Genomic DNA, 7700 nt, shown 5'->3' with positions numbered 1-7700 from the left:
CAGTACAGCTGTGACTGCATAACATTCAATTGCGTGACTCCTGAAATTGACACTGGCACGTGGAAGGTTGGTCCTATTATGTTACACTTAGTTCCATTGATTAAAATTCTGCTCCCCTCGAGCTCTATATGTTTCTCTTCTGCAAATACTCCCTGCTCAAAACAACTTGGTACTACTACCAACTTCTCGTAGGTGGAGATGATCCAATGCATCCCGACCCGTGGCAAGCTCAATTTTGGCTCCGCAATGTCCCTTGCACAGTCTATTCCTTTCCCCCTGGCTAAAAATAACTGCAACGTGCATGTGTCCTGATTGGTACTTACCACCCCAGCTGGACATACCGTTACCTTCCCTCTATTGCAGCTTCGTAATTCCTTCCTTGCCATCTCAGCGTAACGGTTTCTAGTTGCAGAGATCAGCAATACCTCTTTAGCTTTACTTCCACAAACTTGCACAACGCTCCCCACTTCACTGGATATGGGTGGACCGTGTAACACTGAACCAGGAATTGGACCAAAATATACAGTCGTGGGCAGTCGGTTGTTACCCTTACTGTTGCAACATGGTAGAAAAATAGCAAATTTTGCTCGCTGGGCTCCATTATTAAATATAACCCTAACAGTAGTTCCTTCTGTGCCTTGTGCAACCCGCGTAAATATTGATCTGGCAGTAACAAATCAGTACTCATCCAGCCTTGCAGTACGTGACGCAGCGCTTCTTTCAGATTCGTTATTACTCCCTGTACATCCCACACACTGTCAGCTACTCCGTGCAAAAGTCTGGTTGACACCACCCTGCTATCTAGTACTTCTAGAAGCCCTGTAGGGTTCCCAGGTTACAATTTGTTATGTCTTCCGACCCCTTAGCATATTCCACTACCTGCCCTGCTAACGCGCGGAGCAACCGTATGTTATTCAGGACTTCCCCTTCCAATGTCCCTATCTGAGTTGCATGCAAAGCTTCCATTGCCCTACTCTCCTCTGCAAGTTGCGTCACTGCTTCCATCATATTGTTCAGTTCTTTTATATCGCTTTCGTCTGCGGTTCCAAAAACTGTCTATAAAATTTTCCCCCGTGCGTTCAGCCATCCTCGTTTCTGTGTTACCCGTGGTACCACTTCCTCCATCCAGCCCACCTGCTTCCTTAGTGTCTTATAAGCCTCATGCAATTTCTTACACTCCCCTGCAACTTCCTTCAGCATTCCCTTGCCCTCTGCACATTGCCTAAACTCTTCGAACACTTCCTCAAGCCTCCTTACTTCATTCCGCATTTCCCATATGTTCTATACTAACCTTAATGCCCACTGGTGACTCAACACCACCACATCTTCCTGCCTTGAGTATAGCACACCCCCATCCAGGTGCTGCACCCGTAAGGTGTCCACCCTGGTGGTGAAGAGATGAATCACCAACAACACTCCCCCTTTCAGTGACCTGAGGACAGGGATCACCATCACCCTTTCTCCCTCTTCAAAAGGACTGCTGTCCGCAGTGGGCTATATTAAAAAAAACATACAACATATGAAAATATAATGCCTCATTACTCTAAGCAAACCCTGTGATACACGACAGGAAAACAAAAAAAACTACAAATACTCTACACAACTTTCTAGATCGCAAAGCATACGGTACTTCATGCTGTACTCTATCTTCCTGGTTTTCTCTGTGCTTAGCACCTCTCTTCACTCTATCTTTCTTCCTCATTCCTTCCGGTAACATGCCTGGAAGCACATCCGGGCAACCCTTAAATGGCCATAATCACCCAATGTGTACTGTCATTGTTCTAGTTGGCAGCTGAAACTTAATATTAACGGGGCATGTGGTTTCAACAACTTGGTATGGCCCTTGATACCTGATGAGGAACTTCTTCGTTTGTCCTTTTTGCATATAGGGGCTGGACAGCACTACCCATTGCCCCACACTATACTGCAGTAAACTTCCTTTCCACTTTACTGCATCTTCCTTCCTTTCCAAAGCCTTTGTATTCGCCTTTTGTATCCGTTTCCAAACATCCCAAATTGTCCCTGTGAATTGATGTACAGATTCACAGGTCCTTCCTTTCTGTAGCCTCACTAAATCAAACGGTGACAGCATTTTTCGCCCGTACACTACCTCATATGGAGACAAACTGGTATTTGTATGGAATTTTGCATTGTATGCGCATACAATATGCTTCAAATACTTGTCCCACTGATGGTGACGAGAATCCACATAAAAACTCAGCATCTTCCCAATTGTTCTGTGCACCCGTTCTGTCCTTCCGTTGGCTTGTGGATACAACTTACTCGTCCTCAACGTCTTTATGTTCAACAATTTACACAGCTCCTTCATTAAATACGACATGAAGTTGGTCCCTTGGTCAGTAATTATTGTCTCCGGTACACCAAATTCAAAATCCAGTTGTTTACTAACGCTTGCACAACCATTGCTGCCTGTTGTTTTGGCATAGCCACTATCTCCACATACCTTGAAAAATGGTCTATTATTTTCAGAACGAATCTGTTCCCTGATGGTGTTCACCCAAAAGGTCCTAAGACATCAATCTCCAGCATAAAGAATGAACATATCACTTCCGGAATTGTTGTAGCTCTATCTGTTTTCGGCTCAAATCTGCTCTCTGTGCACATGGTATACAGTTCTTGACATACTGATCCACATCTACTTTCCTACCTTTCCACCAATACCTCTCTGTCACTCTCCTATTCATCGCTCTACACCTGCCATGACCAGATAACAAGTGATCATGTGCTTCCTTTAAAACCTCATCTCTCAGCTTCGCTGGCACTACTACCCTGGCCCTAACTTTGTTTCCCTGCACAGACGACCATCTTACATATTAAATTGTGGCTGTGTCCGATACAGTTTACAATCGTTGTCCGCATTCTGTAATTCTTGCCATACTGCTAGGTCATAACCTATGATTTCTACTTTTGTCACCTTTCTACTTAGTGCATCCGTATTACCGTGATTCTGCCCAGGCTTGCGCACCACCTCATAGTTGAATTCACTAAGCCTCACAGCCCATCCAGCGAGTCTAGTGGACGGATCCTTCAACCCCAACAACCACGTCAATGCAGCATGATCTGTCACTACCCGACATCTTCTCCCATATAATTAACGCTTAAAATATGTGATTCCATAGATTATGCTAAGCACCTCCCTCTCAGTTGTTGAGTAATTCCTCTCTGCTGCATTCAACTGCCTAGATGCATAGGCTACAGGTTGTTCTTTCCCATCAATTTCCTAACTAAGAACACACCCTAACACTTGACTCGATGCATCACATGCTAGTATAAACTCCTTTTCAAAATCTGGAAACACAAGAACTGGACTTGATGTTAACCCTTCTTTCAGTTTGTCAGTCCCTTTCTGACACTCTTGTGTCCACTCAAATTTCATACCCTTCCTTAACAATCGCGTCAACGGCTGTGCTAAATCTGCAAAACCCTTCACGAACTTTTGATAGAAATTGCAAATTCTGATGAATGACTGCACTTCCTTAACTGTTTTCGGTTCCCGAAAATCTCTTACAGCCTGTACCAACCTCGGATCTGTTGGCACTCTGTCCTTACTGATAATATGACCCAAATATTTTACTTTTTCCAATGCAAAATGACACTTCTCCAGGCTCAACATTGAACGAGCTGCTCTTAACCCCATAAAGACTTCCCTTAACTGCTGTCTATGTTGCTCCATACTACTTGAAATGTCATCCAAATAGACCAGACACTGCCATGGTTTCAAACCCCTCAAGACACTGTCTAGCAACCTCAGATACATTGCCGGAGCACTTTTCTAATCAAATGGCATTCTAATGTTCTGGTAATGGCCTCCAGGTGTAGAGAAAGCAGTTTTTGTATGATCCTCTGGAGCCACCTCTAAACTGATGATAACCACTTGTCAAACCCATTGTAGAAAAGTGCTGGCACTGTCCTAAGTGACCCAAAGTCTCCGACATGTTTGGAATGGGGTATGCATCCATTACTGTCTTATTATTGAGGTGTCAGTAGTCACAACAGAACCTGTATTTCTTAGTCCCATCTATAGATTATTTAGGCCTGCTCCCCTGCAATTATTACTATGCTCTATAATACTGTCCGCAAGCTGCCGATCAGTGAAATCCTCCACAATCAGCTGCAAATATCTCAGTATTCTGTATGGTTTATGGAAAACAGGTGCTTCATTCCCCGTTGGTATCCTATGTTGAACTAATGGAGTTGCTGGTAACAGCCCTTGTGGAAAAAACAAATCCTTAAATTCCCACAATAATTCTTCCATATGCTCTCTTTCTTCTCCTTTCAAATGCTTAATTTTGTCACCCAATGCAGTTCTATCAGCAGTTAGTGGTTGATTGCTTCACCTACCTCTTGAACACCAGTCTTCTTCATCTGGCACATCCAAATTTGATACTAAAACTCCTTTCCTCAAATTCGCATCTACAGCGCTAAAATTATCCACATTCACGGGAACTACTCGCCCATCGTTCCCCTCCTGTACGTGTACAACATTATGTTTCACAAAACAACGCAATGGACCCAAACCTTCATTATCCTCCAATGGCTCAATAACACATGCTGTACCCACAGGTAGATTTGACTCCACACTTACCCAAAGCGACTTCCCGATGCCACTACACACACACTCAGGTGAATTAAGCCTTAATGCTAATGTATACGGTTCAATTGGTTTGTTCATTACGTTGAACACCCCTCGTGACAGCTCTGCATTGACAACAGTTTCCCCTAGCTGAAATAACATTCCACCAAGTTCCATAGTTCGCTGTCCAAGGTCAATTCTGGCATGATGTTGATGCAAGAAATCTTCTCCTAGGATCATGTCGTAGCCGTTGCTTACCCATGGTACTACCTCCATGCATGCATTAAATCAGACTTTCTCTATTCGAAAGTCAACTGTCACCGACCCCCACTCCATGCAGCCTATAACGTGGTGGGTCTAGTTTCTTTCACCCCATTATATTCCTAGTAGCCACTTACACTTGCATCCCTGTGTCCAACAAAATCTTAAACTTTTTAGTTCCTATGGATCCTACCACTGAACATGCCACCTCTGCATACATATTCGTAGCATTGAAATGAAACAGGAGCTCCCTTGGGTGGGTCTTGGGCCCCCTCTGCTGTTTAACACTTGCCCACCTCTCCTATCTCCACTTCCCCATCCTCCCCACTGCCAATTTCCACCCCTTCCTTTATTCCTCGGTGACTGGGAACATTGCCTCTGCACATGTCTCATACGACCACATATGGTTCATATGGCTCTGAGCACTATGGGACTCAACTGCTGTGGTCATAAGTCCCCTAGAACTTAGAACTACTTAAACCTAACTAACCTAAGGACAGCACACAACACCCAGCCATCACGAGGCAGAGAAAGTCCCTGACCCCGCCGGGAATCGAACCCGGGAACCCGGGCGTGGGAAGCGAGAACGCTACCGCACGACCACGAGATGCGGGCCATACGACCACACTTAAAACATTTCACACCCACTGTAAACACTGTTTGCCTCTCGCGTACCCCTGTTGCCAAGTCTATTTCCTCACATTGAATTACCAGCTGAATGGCTGAATACAAATCTTTCGGAGTCCCTTCACGCACTTTCCGTGACATACATCAAGTGCCCTTTGCTCGGCCTCCTGCAACAGATCACTATTTGCTTCATCTCTCTGACTCAATTCCTGTCCACAAGTTTCTCCATCTTCTCCCCCTGTCTCTTTGACATTGTATTTAACCTCTCTCTAAAGTACTGATAGCTATTCTGTTTTTTGTACCTTTGTAAAAGCCCCTCCTTTAACTGCTTAAACTGTCCTGCCTTCCTTAATGCCTCAGAGCACCTTACATATGTTTTTGCTTCACCCATTAATCTAATCTTGGCTATATGTAACAACTGCTCATCAGACCAACCATTCATCACTTCTGAAGTCTTCCAAGTCCTCCACAAACGAACGCACATCCTCAGATGCCTTGCCAGAAAATGGAATAATAAAACTCGCGGCAGCTGGATCAGTCTCCTGCACCCTTGCAACAACAACTGATCAGATGTGCTTTCCCGCTCACTTCTAGATGTTAATTCATTTCTCAACTGCGTATTGTCTGCTGTCAATTGTGCTACTTTTTCCAACAAAATCCATATCACTCCTGGTTCCGACACATCTCACAACCCTGTCTCTGCCATTGTGTTGCTATCATACCCAGTTAGTTCCAAAACAAAACATTTAAGTACAAGAATAACCCAACTCCCTACACCTCAGTATCATCATACTCAGTAACATCATACTAAAACCAATACAAAAGTAATTAAATGCCACAAAAAAAAATCTTACTGCCCCAAATACACTAAGACTTATTCTGACAAAAAAAGTATGCCTACACAAAGCATCTACAATGGCATGCCATGAGCAATACTCAAAAACAGAAAAAGGCAAGAAAATGCCCAATACTCAAAAGAAAACTGGTCAAAACTCACCACATCTTGTGAATGTAATGTGGGTGGTGAGCTCAAATGTCGTACTGTACAGATGATGTCCACTATTCTGACACCAAATGTAGTGGCAGCTTCTGCCACCAAATGTATCAGGATGACCAAATGTAGCGGGAAGAGGTAGAAGGCACCATATTAAGACTCGTCTGAGCTTTCCAAGTGATTTATTGTTTCCAACTACAGTGTCATGTTCCCCTCAGTCTGTGTCACTGGGACCCCCAATGCTGAGGACACCACTTCACTGTCTGCGAAATGGCTTGGCACGGAATGGCTGCCGTAGTGACCCGTGCATGCACTGCTATGTGTCGGCCTTGTGCACCAGGGGAGTTGCGTCATCGTCAGGATGCCGGCAGCCAACTCAGCGGTCTGCGTCCCTGCCGACTCAGCGCCGCTCAGTGTGAGCTGCAGGCAGCTAACTGCGTGCTTCTCGCCAGCATGGCTGAGATCGCGGCAACAAGCGCCATGCGATCCGGAATCTGAATCTGCGGCCTTCAACTTAGGATGCCTCCAGTATGTGTTGGAAGCCAGGATGTCTGCCTGTGGTAGCGAGCCGTGGAGTGGCCCGCCGCTAGCTGGCTACAAACCCCGTGCCGACCTCAGAGGGTCGAACCAGCGACCCGCAGTGGACTGGAATGCTGGCTCCCCATCTGCTGCTGCGTGTAGCTGGTGGTGTGACACGCCCCACCATCCAGGAGAGCTGCCACATTTGAATGAATCTCATTAGAATCCCGCACCTATTTATAATCAGCCATGCGCCTCTATTTTGCCATACACGCCACTTCGTGTCACATACTCCTAACACGCTAGGTTGGCCAGTGGGCCCCTTCTGCCTGTGATTTTCGACATGCAAAACTGCTACATATACTCTTTCAGCAATTTGACAGCCCTGTGGCCTCTATTCTACTTTGCAACTGTTGGTATGCGTAACTCACTGCAATCCGGCCCACGCCTAGCTGTAACTTGTGCTCAGAATATCGCACAAAACTAACTTTTCCTGTCCTAAATGGTGGTGCCACTGCAATATGGAAAAAGATGTAAAATCTACTATGCTAACGTTTCTGTATGTTTCATTGAAATATATGCATTTGTGTTTGTGTAAAAAATCTTGTAACCAGGCTTTCCAGGTACCCCTCATAACTTAACTCACAGGTATTCAGGTAGGGTCATGAGCAGGCCAGTCCATTTCAGTACTGTTATTTCCACGAA

Source organism: Schistocerca americana, chromosome 1 (assembly GCF_021461395.2).
Source record: "Schistocerca americana isolate TAMUIC-IGC-003095 chromosome 1, iqSchAmer2.1, whole genome shotgun sequence".
In the NCBI taxonomy this organism is placed as follows: domain Eukaryota; kingdom Metazoa; phylum Arthropoda; class Insecta; order Orthoptera; family Acrididae; genus Schistocerca; species Schistocerca americana.
This window is presented reverse-complemented; position numbering follows the sequence as displayed.